This window comes from Dromiciops gliroides, chromosome 6 (genome assembly GCF_019393635.1).
Source record: "Dromiciops gliroides isolate mDroGli1 chromosome 6, mDroGli1.pri, whole genome shotgun sequence".
NCBI classification, from domain to species: domain Eukaryota; kingdom Metazoa; phylum Chordata; class Mammalia; order Microbiotheria; family Microbiotheriidae; genus Dromiciops; species Dromiciops gliroides.
In genome coordinates, this window is record NC_057866.1 from 173,263,949 (window position 1) to 173,280,453 (window position 16,505).

At 37.4% G+C, this 16,505-nt stretch overlaps 1 pseudogene; it reads left to right on the forward strand.

Annotated features, from left to right (window-relative positions):
• The first annotated feature begins 207 nt into the window (after window positions 1-207).
• On the forward strand, window positions 208-568 carry LOC122732962 (annotated as a pseudogene).
• The last annotated feature ends 15,937 nt before the right edge of the window (window positions 569-16,505 follow it).

The window sequence follows — 16,505 nt, forward strand, 5'->3', positions numbered from 1 at the left end:
AGATATGTATGCAAGTGTATATGCACATGCATATACATAGACACACATCTATATGCATAATCTATAAATAATGCACATGTGTATGTATGTGTATATATTATGTACATATCTGCATTGATGTATGCATATATTTATAGACACTCCCACACACATATATGTATTGTACTGTTATGGAAATTCTTTGTCCCTTCACCCCCAGGAGCCAACATGGGTTGCCACGTTCAGACGAAGACCATGAACAAGGCAGTGTGGGTCATCATTGAAAAGTACTACATCTGCCTGGGCAGTGAAAATTGCCATCTTCCCTAGCAAGAAGCTCTGCAGCAAGATCACAGGATATGCTACTTATCTGATGAAGCAGATCCAGAGAGGCTCTGTGAGAGGTACCTCCATCAAATTACAGGAAGAAGAAAGAGAATGCAGGGATAACTATGTCCCTGAGATCTCTGCTTTGGATCAGGAGATCATTGAAGTGGACCCTGATAACAAAGAAATGTTGAAACTCAACCTGCAAGTTACCTAGCCCATGGTTGGGATGAATTTCAAAACACCAAGAGGAGCTGTTTAATGCATACTTTTGCCTTATTTCCAATAAACTTGGGAACTCCACCCCCCAAAAGAGAAATTCTTTTAATAGGCATATTATTCTTTTGATGCTTTTTGTGTTAACTCCTTTTTATCTATCCTTCAAGCTTAATCTTATACTCAGAGGCTGGCTATCTAAAGCATGAGTACCACCTCAAGTTTGTCTCTATGTATTCCCTTGATTGTACCATAAAACTGCTGAATTGATGAACTCTCAAACTGCTGGTTGAGGTGGCTCCTACTCTGCTGCTAGATGCCATGTGGATAATGGACTAAAGGAGAAAGAAATTCCCTTCTCTCTCTCTTTCAGAAAGTGTTCCTAGGCCTGTATTCCTTTCTAATCAGGACTTAGATATTTGAAAAACTCAGGGCCTCAGCTAATTTGTTTAACTTCACAATCATATCAGGGTTCCTTTCTGACTCAAGGGATTTGTTGTGCCTCATAAAGGCATGGCCACAATTTTACTGTTAATTTTATACATTATTACCACATTATCTAAATCTCGTGATGATATAAAATGAAGTGGAAAGTAGAAAGTGGAAAACAACCCATTCCCTTGTACTTGTTTATTTTAGGTTGGGGGTCTTGAATTATGATTGTATAAAGTTTTTTTTTATTGATGCAGCTAAGAAATTTGATTGTTACCTATAGTTTTAGAGTTTCCTAAGCAATAAGAGATTAAGGCAACAGGTTTTTAGTGATGGTGTGGTAAAAAAATATGAAAGTTTTTTAACAGTAGGTTAGGATAACTGAAAGATGCCAGTTTTTCTTTAAGGACCACCCTTTCGGGGAGGAGACAAACGGCATGAGCTATGCACGCCAGTCCGCCTGCTGCGCATGTCAGACTGCCTGCTAGCACTCCACTTCCGGGGTGCGAGCTTAAAAGGCAAGGAGAGAACGGAAGTGGGGGGTTTTTCCTGCTCTGCTGGTCTCCTGACTGCGCTGCACAGACGGTCTCTCTCTCCCCAAAGGTGGCCTTCTCTTTTGGTGAGTTTTATATGGAATATAGACTAAGCTTAGACTTAAGATGATTTGTATTGTGTTTCTACTTTCCTATCCTTTTAATCAACATCACCTTGTGACTACCATACAATAAATGGTCTATCTAGAAAACCAGAAGCTTCTTCTATTTACTAGTCTGGGAGATAAATTAAGGGAAAGGTTAAGTAGGGTAGGTTTATGATCTAATATCCAATTTTAAATCTCACAGTTTGGTGACCCTGAAGGGACCGTAAGGACCCTCCCACCCTCCCTAGTTTGGCCACAAGCCAGCTAATTCGGTGGATTTTCCAAATACCCCTCCCCCCCACGGACTTTCCCTTTGTCTAATCTCCCTTAAAGACTTTAAGCCTCTAAAAGCCTTGTTTTAAAGGAAAAAGCCAGTTCAGTTTAAAATATGATTGAATATGTCATTTTCCCTTTGGTTTTTTCGTTTTTTTGCATTGGAGCGTGTTGGGGTACCATACTGTCCAAACTTAGACATCTAGTTTACTCGGTATTCCTTCATTGTGTTATCGGTCTCCTCCTCACTCACACAGCAAAATCTTTTTGGTATAATGGTATGAGTGTAACTGTCTCCACTGAAAATGTGTTTAATATTAGTAGGACTTTTATGCCTGCAGTTGAAATAAATTGTAATACCATACTCACGATAGTTCACATGACTATAACTCTCATTATGGGTATTATCATGGTTGTAATGTGGAAAGAGATTAAAGGTAGACCACGTGGCGAGGGAGACACTAAGATGGCTCCCTCTGCTGAAGGTAATCCAGCCTCACCACGTGGTGAGGGAGACGCTAAGATAGCTCCCCCTACTGGAGGTAACCCAGTTACAGAAACAGATATTGGCCAGTCTTTAGAATCAAATCAGCTGAAACTACTTCCCTTGCAGGAAGATATAGAACTTAATAAAAAGGGAGTGTCACTTCAGGTTAGAAAATATCACCCCTTTACAGCAACTGACTTGAGCTCATGGAAAACAATCTTCCCTAGTTTTGAGAAACATCCAAATGGTGTAGTTTCACAGTTAAGGACTATATTTAATAGATATCAACCCACTTGGGCTGATGTTACTTGCCTTATGGAAACTTTACTGTCCCCAACTGAGATTACAGATATTATCTCAGCAGGAAATGCCCTTGTTGCGAAGGGTAAGGCCTATGAGGAATGGCCTCTAAAGGATCCAGAGTAGAATTATAATAATGACCGGGATTTCCAAAGATTAAAAGATGCTAGGGAAACATTTCTGAAGGGAATGGAATTATGCTCTAGAAAACCCGAAAACTGGAAGAAATTTATGAGCACTTTTCAGGAGGCTAATGAAAGACCAAGCAGATTTTACAATAGGCTTTGTGAGACCGCCAGGCAATACACCAGATTAGATCCAATTGATTCAAAAGATTCTTATATTATTCTCAACATGTTTATTTGTAATTCACTGCCAGAAGTACACAAATATTTTCTGACCCAATGTCCAGATTGGAGGAGGTTAATAGCTGATAGACTTAAGGAACTTGCAAATTATGTCTTTGACTCACGTGAGACAGGTCCAGATCACCCCAAACACAGCATTCTGGCACCGGTGATTCCTAGTCAGCCATGTGAACACCAGAACAAGGGCACTAAGGTGTGTTGTTCCTGTCAGTCATGTGAACACCGGAACGAGGACACTAAGGTGTGTTTTTACTGTCATAAGGAGGGGCATGAATTGAGAGAATGTAGGACTTGGAGAAGAAATTCTAATTCTAATTACAGGCGAAATCAAAATAGAAATATATCTTTTCGGAGGAATACAGAAAGGCAGTACCAGAATAATGGTAACCAAGGTCCCTCTCAGAGGAGGGCACAGGATTGACGGGGTCTTGGGGAGGAATGGAACATAGATAATGAAAGCCATATATTCCCAGATCCAGATTTTTTGAATGCCCTTGTACCAGTCCATTCACCTCCCCAGAGTAAAGAACCACATGTCACCCTAAAAGTGGGGGAGACTTATTATGATTGTCTGCTAGACACAGGAGCCTCTAAATCAGTATTAGTAAGCAAACCAGATGCTGGGTGTAGACCTGTAGGATTTTTGAATGTAGTGGGAGTCTCAGGAAAAAGCCAGAGAGTGGCAAAATTGAATCCTCGCATGGTATCTATGGGGCCCTTAACAGTGGAACATTCGTTCTTACTCATGCCTGATGCCCCTGTAAATTTATTAGGTCGTGATCTCCTTTGCAAGCTTAGAGCAACCATATCTTGTGCTCCAGATGGGGCTGTCTCCCTACAATTGCCAGAGGATACTGTTCATTTATTACCAATTTTACTTACAGAAGCTCAAGGAACAGCAGGGGAGGTATCCAAAATCCCCTCTGACATTCCTGAGTCTTTATGGGCCTCATCCCCTAATGAGGTGGGGCTCCTTAAGTCTGCCATGCCTGTTACCTTTAAAGTTAAGGGGGGACCATCCCCCTCCATTCCACAGTATCCATTGTCTAGGGAAGCAATAGAAGGAATCACCCCTATAATTGAGGCTTTGAAAAGCCAGGGTATTATTATTCCATGTCATCACTCTCCATGTAATACTCCCATTTTGCCAGTTAAAAAACCCAAGCCTGGGCCAGATGGTAAACCTGTTTATCGTTTTGTGCAAGATCTTAGAGCGATTAATAATTATGTTATTCCTAGACATGCTATAGTTGCAAACCTGGTTATGATAATTTCATCCATTCCCTATGAATCTACATGTTTCACAGTGGTAGACCTCTGCTCTGCCTTTTTCTCCATGCCAGTACATGAGGACTTCCAATATTTATTTGCTTTTACCTGGAAAAATAGACAGTGGACCTGGACTAGACTCCCACAGGGATTTGTAGACAGTCCCACATTATTTTCCCAAATTTTACAGCAGGATCTGGCCTCCATTACCTTTAAAGGCTCCACACTAGTACAATATGTTGATGACTTACTTTTGACCTCTCCTAATGCTGAAATTTGTCAGGAAGATAGCCGTCACTTACTGCTGGAGCTGCACAGGAGAGGACACAAGGTTTCCAAGTCAAAGGTACAATGGTGTTTGCCCCAGGTAGAATATTTAGGATTTATTTTGGCTGCTGGAACTTGCTCTGTCTCTTCTAAGTGAGTCCAGGCCATTCAACAACTCTCTGCCCCCACTACTAAGAGGTAGTTGAGAGCCATTCTGGGAGCAGCTGGGTACTGTAGACAATGGATACCCTCTTTTGGTGAAATTACTAAACCTCTCATAGCTCTAACAAAAAGTTCTGTCCCAGACATTTTACAATTGGATCCCCAGCATCTCTCAGCCATAAAGGAATTAAAACGGGCCTTGTTATCAGCACCTGCCCTAGGACTACCAGGTTATAGTAAGCCTTTCACTCTCTTTATGCATGAACAAAGGGGGGTGGCTTCTGGAGTTCTGACTCAATCACTGGGGCCTAATCAACGCCCTATAGCCTACTATTCAACTCAGCTGGACCCTGTAGTGGCTGGAGCGTCACCTTGCCTTAGAGCAGTGGCGGCCACAGCCCTTTTGGTAGAAAAAGCCTCTGATTTGGTCCTAGGTCACCCTCTAACTGTGCAATGCCCTCATGAAGTGGAGGCTCTCTTACTACATCATAGGACAAAAGCCTTTTCAGATCAAAAACTGGCGTCTTTCAGTTATCCTAACCGACTATTAAAAAACTTTCATATTTTTTTACCACAATGGTCAGAGGGAATATTCAAACTCAGGTATTCTGATGACAAGGCTAGCCTCCTATCCACTTTGCTATAATTTTTATATTAATATTTTTTTGCAAAGCTCCCAAGATACTTTAGAAATATTTGACTGATTGTACAATGCAATAGGAATTATGTTCAATAATTCTGAAGAAAGAGCCATGATTTGAAATAACATGAACAAGGCAATGGCTAAACAAGTTGTGGTATATGAATGTAATGGAATGCTATTGTGCTATAAGAAACAATGAGCAGGAGGATTTCAGAGAAACCTGGAAGGACTTACATGAACTGACTGAGAGGAGCAGAACCAGGAGAACATTGTACACAGTACCAGCAACATTGTGTGATAAACAATGGTTGAAGACTTGTCCCTTCTCAGCAGTGCAATGATCCAAAACAATTTCAAAGAACTCATGATAGAAAATGTTCTCAAAATCCAGAAAAAAGAACTGTGGATTATTAATGCAGATTAAACTATACTTTTTCTACTTTTGGGCTGTTTTCCCCCTTCTTTTTTGAAGTGTTTCCCTTGTGCTCTGATTCTTCTTTCACAAGATGACTAATGCAGAATATGTTTAATGTGATTCTACATATATAAACTATATCAGATAGCTTTCCATCTTGGGGAGGAGGGAGGGAAGGGAGGGAGAGAGAAAAATTTGGAACTAAAAATCCTTTGAAAACAAATGTTGAAACCTATCCTTACATGTAACAGGAAATACTTTTATTTAAAAGAGAAAGAACATGAACATAAAAAACATCAACTTTGGAAGGCACCTCAAAAAACTTCTAGTTTAACCTGTAATGGAACAAGAATTCCTTTTACAATATATGACAATAAAAGGAATTTTTATTGTACTTTAAAGTTTGTGAAGCACTTTAGATACATTATCTCATTTAATATTCTCAACATTCTTATGAAAAAGGTCCTCCTGGCACTATTATCTGTATTTTACAGATAAGAAAATTGAGGCTCAGAAAAGTCATGTATAAGAGAAGACTTGACTTCCAGAACTCTAGCTTCAAATGCAGGGTTTTATCTACTCTTTTTTACTTGCAACAGCAATGAAAGATCCATCAAAAGAAAGTTCTATCCAACAAATTCCTTGGCACCTTCAAATGGTTCAACATCAGCAACAGAGAAGGTTTAATCAATGGAAAGGACACTAAAGATGAATTCTCCTTTGTTTCTGCTGCTGCAATCTGATGACCTTTCCATATTGCTTGCAGCTGAAATGGATTTGTGTTGTCTTCTCCTTTTAGAATGTGAATTTATTGAGAGAAAATGCTATTATGTCTTTCTATTTGTATCCCCCAAGATTAGCATTGTACTTTTTCATGGAGCAAATGCTTAATTCATGTTTTTTTCCCATTAATTTGTTCATTCATGTCCATGTTGGACAATCTCTGAGAAATGATGAAATTGTTTTTACTCAGAGAGCTTTTGTACCTCCTTTTCCATTTGGCCAATTTGGTTTTTCGAGCTGTTGACTTTTTTTCCTATGACTTTTCTGCATCTCTCTCATTTCTCTTTCCATTTTTTCCTCTACCTCTCTTACTTTATTTTCAAAGTCCTTTTTGAGCTCTTCTATGGCCTGAGACCAATTCATATTTTTCTTGGAAGCTTTGGATGTAGAAATTTTGACTTTGCTGTCTTCCTCTGAGGGTATATTTTGATCTTCCTTGTCAACAAAGAAACTTTCTAGGGTCAGCATCTTTTTCTGTATACTCATTTTGCCAGTTTATTTATTGACTTTTAACTCCTTCTTAAAGTGGGACATTACTTCCAGGATGTGCTTTCCCAAGCTTCAGGGGGCTCAAGGTGGTACAATTTAAAGAGAGGCACATTCACCACTTCCCTGGCTTGTGCGCCAGCCTGCAAGCAACCACAAATCTGCTTGCCCTTTAACCTGAAACAGAATCCTGTTTCACTGTGGCTGCAAGCTCTGGTGTGCCTGCACCCCTCCCCAACTGGACCACCTCCCAAGACTGCTTCCTGGGTACAAGTGTGGGCAAAACAACAGGTTCCTACCTAAGCATCAGGAAAGACACCTGTAATCTCCCCCTGGCCAACCACTTGACCCCCTTGCCATCTGTGAACTGAGTTCCAGAAGTAGTTGCTGCCACAACTTATTCTAAGGCTCCTGAGGCCTGTTTCTCTGTGGTGTCCTGCCTGGGGCTGGATCTGTGCTTGTGCAGCCTGTACAGGTCTATGCTCCACTCTCATTCCCATACAACAGAGCTTTCTTGCTGACTTACTAATCTCTCTTTGGCTGGAAAATGATCTCACGCTGTCCTTTTGTAGGTTCTGCTGCTCCCGGAATTGTCCTATGGCACTATTTGAAGGTATTTGGTGGGATCCTGGGGAGAGCTCAGGGAAATCCCTGCCTTTCCTCTGTTATCTTGGCTCTGCCCCCTATCTCAAAATGTTTTTACTCAAAAGCCTCTAGTGAGGGGGAAATTCACTATTTTTCAAAGGGCCCATTCTACTTTAAGGTAGTTTCAATGATTAGGAGATTTTTTTTCTCCCTTTACTGAAAGTCTGCCTTGTGTGAGTTCTCTGTAAAATAGTTTCACATAGAGGTCAGAAGAATCAACACAAAGACACTCTCAAGGTCTCTCTGAAGATCTTTGGAATTGATCGATGTGGAAGATGCTGGCAAAGGACCACCAAGGATGTTGCGCCCACATCAAAAAAGGAGCTATACTCTGTAAGCAAAGCAGAATTGCAGTGGCTCAAAAGAAATGTGAAATGTACAAGTTTAGAGATACCTCCACCCCAAAGTTCATATGGACCAGGGCTTCTTAAACTTTTTCCACTCAAAACCCCTTTTTGCCCCACAAATTTTTACATGACCTAGGGTATATGGGTATATAAAATAGCTATACATAACCTTTTACTGTTGCCAAATTTTTTTTGCAACTACCACATTCACATATTTGACCTCATTTTGGGTCTCAACCCACAGTTTAAGAAGCTTTGATATGGACTATTTGTGCTCAACCTGTGGTAGAGCCTTCCAAGCTCATATTGGTTTGATCAACCACAGTCAGATACAATGTAACTTGATTCCAACATAGTGATGTCATTTTGGTCCTCTTTGAGGACAAACGACAATAATCAAACAAACAAACAACTGCATCTAAATCTCTTGCTTTGCCTTCTGACTATTACTCCTAGTCATGACACCTAGGGACCAAGTAAAACCAATTTAATCCCTCTTCCTTATTACATCCCTTCCAATATATAAAGATGGCTATTATATTCACCTGTGTCTTCTCATCTCCAGTCTAAACATGAGAATGAGTGGGTCTAGTCAAATCAAGAATTAAACTATGGAAGGTGGGAAATAACAGATTCAGATAAAATTCAAGGGAAATCCTCTTTTCTAGATGTCAGTGTTATTTTAACAGAATTCTAGACTCTTCTGCCTGTATGGTGTAATTATTGGAATGATGCCACCTGCTGGAGAGCTACTGTAGGAAAGCTCCGCCATGAGGAGAAAGCATCTGAGGGCAAGCCATGTGGTCAAGGTCCTTGGCATCAGGAAGTGACGTTTGCTCGTGGATACTGTCTATCAAGGCTACCAGCCAATCAACTTGAGGAGCCTCTCATTTCTGGGAGGAGGACACAAAGTAGGAAGTAGAAACTGGCAGAGGGTTTTTTCCTCTTTTGGGTTCCTGACCTCGCCATGATGGGTTGGATGATAGGGTCTCTTAGAAATAGTTAGATTTTTACCTTTCTCTCTGATGCTAATGCTCTTTAATAAATACTTAAACACTTAAATGCTCTTGCTAAAGCTTATAATTTGTTGTCAACCACTCATTATATTTTAGATAGTATAGCTAGAATTTTAGCCCCTTACAATGATGATGGCACCAAGCTGAATGTGGTTCCCTATAGAAACCACAAAAATGCTAATGTTTCTCTTAAGTACTTATAGATAGGAAGTACATAAACTAAATAAAAAAATTTTTGGAGGAAAGAGAAACTATCAGCCTGCGGGGAAGGGATCAAGAGAGGTTTCATGAAGAAGGTGGAGCTTCAGGTAAAATTTTAAGGAAACTAGGGATTCCAAGCGGCAAAGATGAAGAGAGGGACTGCTTTGTAGGCATGAGGGATAGCCTATGGAAAGACACAGGAATAGGAGATAAAGAGTCTTGTGTGAAGAGCAAGGATGCCATCTTAACTAGACCATAAAACATGTGAAGAAGAAAAATAGATTATAAGACCCCAAAGATAGTTTGGAACCAGGTTTTGAAGGACTCAAAAGGCTATGCAGAGGAGTTTGTATTTGATTTGAGAGCTAACCAGTGTGATGTTTAAAATTTAATGTGTGATGTCTAAAAAATCTAATGTGTGGTGATCTTAAATTAGAAGCTTTAGCACCAGTCTTTGGGCATTAAGGTTTTATTAAAGCATACTAGGTATTAGGAAAAAGAGAACATGTGGAGTTCAGAAAGTTTAAAAAAAGGCCTATCTAGCCTAGAGCTCCATCCTGGTCTGGTTCTTCCTCAAGTCCTCCACCATGAGCTTGCTTCAATTATGAACTCCCTGAGCAAACTGAGTGTGGAAGCTTTTTTATAGGTCTGGAGCAGAGGCGGTCCTTACACACTGCTTCAAGCTGATTGGTAGGAATCATCCAAATCCATTGGTTCATTTGACTTGAAGGTGGTCTTGAGTTGAGTTTAAAGTCTTTAGCTTCTGATTAACTTGAAGTAGGCTGATCAGCAAAATCAATCACTCTCACTTAATCAGTTTAGATTAATCTCCAGGTGTGCCTTTGAGTATTTGCCAAATCCCATTATTTTCTCATACCAGGAGCCATTAGAATTTATTGAATAGAATTTATTGAGAATGTATTGGGTATGGTAAGAACTGTGCTTTATGAAGACCACTTAGGCAGCTATGTGCAGGATGGATTGAAGGGGGAAAGATGAGAGGAAGGGAGACCAGTTAAGACTCTATGATGATGGTGGTGGTGGTGATGATGATGAAGACGGTGGCCTTGTTAGTAGAATGAAGTGGAAAGATTTGAGAGATGTTGTAGAGATAGCATCTGCAAGATTTCCCAATTTGTTGATTTTATTGAGGGAGAGTACATAGGTGAGGATGACTTTGACATTACAAACCTGGGTGACCAGAAGGATGATAGTACATTCAACAGAATTAGAGACATAAGAAAAGATACATGGGTTTTGGAGAAGTATAATCACTTCTGTTTTAGTGTCAACAAAATTATTTTGCTGCTGGATTTTGTGTCTCTATTATTTCTAACAATAGTGTATTAAATTGTATAGGACCTAAGGCCATGGCCTGAATAGCTGTTACCTCCCAACAGCCATACTGAAATTTGGTGAAGTGAAAGGGGAACAAAACCCTACTTTCTAACTCTTGCTGAGGAGAAACTCATTTTCTACTGTTACATTACCCTGCACCCTCATGCCTTTCTAGCCCAGCTCTACCCCTATCCTCTTCTCCCCTTTCCTTCTTCTGGAATATCTGCTCTGTTGTAAACAAATTCTTACAAAATCACAGAATTTTAGAGTTTCAAGGAACCTCATTAGCCACTGAGTACAATCTATGCCACAAAGAAGTTTCCCTCCCTACAACATACTTGACCATTGATTATGCATCTTCTGCTTGAAGACTTCACAGGAGAAGAACCTATCATTTCTTGAGGCCATGGATTTCACTTTCAGACAGATTGAATCTCTCTCTCTCTCTCTCTCTCTCTCTCTCTCTCTCTCTCTCTCTCTCTCTCTCTCTCTCTGACATCAAATTCTTTCAATTTTTTCCTCATTGTTTTGGGCATAACCAAATCGGAAAACTATAATCCCTTTTCTACAAGACAAGCCTTCAGATACTTGAATTTATCAATAATGTTTACCCTGAATCTTCTTTTATTCAGGCTAAATATTCACTTTTCTTTCAACCAGACCTCATATGACATAGAACTAAGGCTGTACAACATCAAAGCTGACCTCGAGAACCCTTCCATTTGTCAATGCCTTTCTCAAAATTTGGTGCCTAGAACTAAATTCAATACTCCAGATGAGGTCTGACAAGGGCAGAGTACAGACAGATTCTTACCTCCTTAGTTCTGGAAGCTATGCCTTTTAATCCAACTCAAAATTGCATTAACTTTTTTGGCTGCCAGATCCCAGTGCTGACTCATAGTTCATTAAAACCTCCAGATATTTTTCAGAGAAACTGTTGTTCAACTTGTTTTCCCATTCAGTACTTGAGAAGGTAGTCTTTGAACCTAAATGTAAGATTTTATAATGTTCTTAATTATTTGCTTCAGTTGTAGATTTATGGAGTTAGGGAAAAAATAGAGACTAGGACTATGATTTCTTTGCTATTATTCTGGTGTGACAATATTACTTTTATCAATTCAGATCAGAATTAATTCATGTAATACATGAATATAATTTACAGATAACTATACATATATAATTTACTGCTAGAGATGTGTGATAAAAGAAACATTTATAGATCAATGCTTGATAATATCTAGGATGATGGATATACATTAATGCTTTGCTCCTTTCATTATTTTCAAGTTTCTGCTTATGTAAAACCTCTGTAAGCCTTCTCTGATCACAGAAGAAAGTGTTTCCTCCCTTTTCAACTTACTTAGGGTACTTTGGACTTCTCCTTCACCCTCATTGTATTCTACCTTATATAATATTTATTAGTAATCATGTAATTTAGTAAGCAATTCGAGGATAGATTCTATATCATTCTTCATCTTTGTATTACTAGGACCCACCACAGTGCCTTACATCTAGTAGGCACTTATTATTTGTTTAATTTATTTATATTAATACTAACTGTCATTTATTTAACACTTAAAGGTTGCAAAGTATTGTGTGCACATTATTTAGTTTTGTCTTCCCATGATTCTGTGAAGTACTATGATTGTTATTATCCCTATTTTAGAGATGAGGAAATTGTAGCTGACAGAGATTAAATGACTTATTGAAAGTGACATAAGTGAATAATTGAGTTTGGATTTGAATATAGTCTTCCCAACTCCAAGTCTAGTGTTCTATCTACTACATCATGCTGCCTCTATCATTGAACAATGGGCAATATGGTAATTTGATATATTTCTAAACAGAAATGTTAGGTACCTACTACAATTTATTGAGTAATACTAGTGCCCTAAAAGAGTTAATTTCATTTCCAAAGATGCCTATTATAGAAACAGGGATGGGGAAACTCTTGCTTAACAAGTAATACTTTAGCTGATTTATCTTTATCTTATCATTGAGATGGTAACATGATAAATATCAGTTATTAACAATTCAAAAAAGTTTCCTGTGGTGAGAGTTTCAGGAAATGTGCATAAGAAACTTCTAATGGAGATCACACATGGGACCCATACAAATAATTGGGAACAAAGATTGAAGGTGAACAAAAATTCCTTTACAGAAAGCCAAAATTCAAAGATAAATAGCTCCCAGAAAAATGGATGAGTTCTGGAGATAATTAGTAAGTTTCATAAACTAGACTGGCCCAGAGTTTAGGCTCTTGAGATAAACCACATATCCAAATGAAGTTAACTTTCCTTTGGCTCAAACATGTGAGACAAAGCCAAGTTTCATATTTTTGTTAGCTGGTGAAGAAAGAAAGAAATATACTTCTATGGAGACCTCCCCCCCAAAAAAAATTAAAAATCCTACTCTAGTTTTATGATGAAAAGTAGGAGTTATTTTCTACTTTAAAATGAAACATACTTCATTTCTTTTTTTGATCTATTTTATCAGCTGAATCCTTGAAGTGGCTCAGGTTGAAATAAAAAAGCTGGTTCATCTCTGAGTGCCTAGGATCTCATAGACGGAAAAAAGGGTGGATTTAAATTAAAAGGACTTAAGTTCATAACTGAGTTCTGGTATTTACTAGCTATGTGACCTTAGTACATAATGTCATCTATTCTTTTGTAAAAGCAAGTTGTGAGATTAAATTATTTCTAAGTTTCCATCTCTTCCTAAGTCTATGATAGCACAATATTTTCTCCCTCTAAAAAGAGATTCTTTGTTATATTTGTTATGGATTTTTAAAGATATAAGGCAGAAATGGCTTCATTTGAAAAGGTATTTGCCTAGAAGTTATGAACTAATATAGATGTGCTTGACCAAAATCATCCCTCTTTTAACCTCCCCCAGCTAGGTTTAACATGGAGAATTCCACCATTAAAAGTGTGTAGTATGGGAATTTTTATCTCCATTTTACAGACGAAGAAACTGAAGTTCAGAGAGGTCAAATAACTAATTAAAATCACATGGCTAAATGATAGAGTATGGATACAATACCATTAATAAATAGGGATGGGAAAGAGGAAGATATAAATTTCACAACATTGATGCAATGCTGAGGGAGGAGAGACTTGGGTGAAGAACTGTAGTAATCACATGAAGTAATTGAAAATCTGAGGAGTGGAGGAGTTCACAAAGGAAAGATGAGAGGGTAAAGACAAAATTCATGTACTTTACAATATTGCCCAGAACTTGGTATGTTGGGAAATATTAAAGATTTGTATGTTACTTGTGTTATACACATTTTTGGACATTGGCTGTAGGATTCAAAATCTTGGCTACTATAAATACATGAAGTCAGGCACTTAGTAGCCAAATACATGTAGTTAAAGCAGACATTCAGATGAAATGTTTTTCCGACTAATTGGATAATTTAGTAGTAGATTTTATTTTGGAATATCAATGAATTGTTTAATTTGTATACCTAATTTTGCATGTATTTGCAGGTAATTCATGGCAGCACATTGCAGAATTTGTGATTCATACACCTCTGGACTGAGATATAACATCCAGATGGGCAGATTCAATCTACCAGTAAAGTTAATCTCAGCTACTTCTTTCATTGAAATAAAAATAAATCCAGTGAAATCATGCTGTATTAAGTCACAAGTACACTTAAGTCACCAAAATCTTTGAATACGGACATCTGACACACAGTATAGGATATCTAGGTAGCTATTTTAAAATCATACAATAGGCAAATATACAAGTACTAAAAAAAGTTTTAAAGTAAAGAGGACAAGTTCTGATGTAATGTGTTGGACAATAAAACTTAGAAAATAAAAATTTCCACTGAATAAAAGTAGCTAAAGTCACAAAGGTAGTAAGTTGAAGAATTGGAATTTAAAGCCATGTTCACTGACTTGAAAACTATGGCTCTTTCCAGTATGACTCACAGATGTTACACTTCCATTTTTTCCATATAATGATATAAACTAGCTTTGTTTTGCAGACATTTCAGAAAGAATGTTAAGAAAGGCAACTATAATAAAGGCAATGTGATATAGATGAAAGAGCTCATAGAATGGGAAACTGAAGATGTGGATTTTGTTAAAGTTTTAAGTGAACAAACAATAATAATGGGTAACAATCATGAAATATCACATGTATAATATAGCTTTGTGTATATAGTATGCAGCATATATAAATATATAAATAAATATTTATTAAGCACTTTGTACCCATGCCTATTAAAAACACTAGAAAGCATAGAAATAAATGGAACATTTTAAAGATGATATGTAGTATACGTCTAAAACCAAGGGCAACCATCATCTGTAGTAGGGATAAAGTAGAAACTTTCCCTATAAGGGGTGAAACAAGGATGTCACCACTATTATTCAATATTATATTAAAATGCTAGGCATAGCAATAAGATAAGAAAAATAAATTGAAGGAATAAAAACAGGCAATATGGAAAAAACCCTATCACTCTTTGCAGATAATATAGTATAATTAGAGAAGCCTAGAGAATCAACTGAAAAAAAAAACTAGTAGAAACAATTTATGACTCTAGTAGAACTGCTGGATATAAAATAAACCCACAAAAATCATCAGCATTTCTATATGCTACCAATAAAACTCAGCAGGAAGAGATAGAGAAATCCCATTTAAAATAACTGTAGACAGTATAAAATACTTGGGAATCTACCTGCCAAGACAAACCCAGGGACTATATGAACAATTATAAAATACTTTTCACCCAAATAAAGACAGACCTAAACAACAGAAGAACTAATCAGGACAAAGTGATATAAAAATTGACAATTCTTCCTAAGTTAGTTTACTTATTCAGTATCATAATAATCAAACTACCAAAGAATTATTTTAGAGAGCTAGAAAAATAATAAAATGCATGTGAAAGAAAAATAGTTCAAGAATATCAAGGGAATCAATGAAAAAAAAAAAGGGAAGTAAGGCAGCCTAGCAGTACCAGATTTCAAACTCAATTACAAAGAAGTAATCATCAAAACAATCTGGTGTTGACTAAGAAATAGAGTGGTGGATCAATGAAATAGATCTTTGTATCTTACTATGATACACAGTAGTAAATCACCATGGTAATCTAGTGTTTGATAAAACTAAAGGTCTAAATTTTTGGGGTAGGAGCACACCATTTGACAAAAAAAAAATGCTGAGGCAGCTGGAAACCAGTTGGGAAGCAACTAGTCAAGACCAAGCTCTTACACTGTACACCAAGGTGAGGTCAAAATAGATAAGTTATTTATACATAAAGGGTTATATCAGAACTAAATTAGGGAAGCATGGGAAAATGTACCTGTCATATCAATGGATAAGTGAAGAGTTTATGAACAAACAAAACCCAGAAAGGATCACAGGAAATAAAATGAATAATTTTGATTTAATGATATTTTTAAAAATAACAACTTCAGAACAAATAAAACTAAAGCAGATGAAATTAAGAGGAAAACAGAAAACCGATAAAGACTTCATTTCTCAAATATATATAAAATCGAGCCAAATTTATAAAAACCTTGTCATTCCCCAATTAATAAATGGTTAAAGAATATGAATAGGCAGTTTTCAAAAGAAATCAAAGTAATCAATAGTCACAGAAAATGGTCTAAAACAGTATTGATTAAAGAAATGCAAATTAAAACAACTTAGTTACCACTTCACATCTATCAGATTGGCTAACATGACAGAAAAGGAAAATAACATGCTGAAGGGGCTGTGGAAAAACAGGTACACCAATGCACTGTTACAGAAGCTATGTATTAATTAAACAATTCTCGAAAGTACTTTGGAATGATTTCTCCAAAAGCTATTAAATTGTACCTTCTCTTTGCCCTAGCTATGTCATTAATACATCTATATCCCAATGAAATTAATAAAGAAAGAAGGG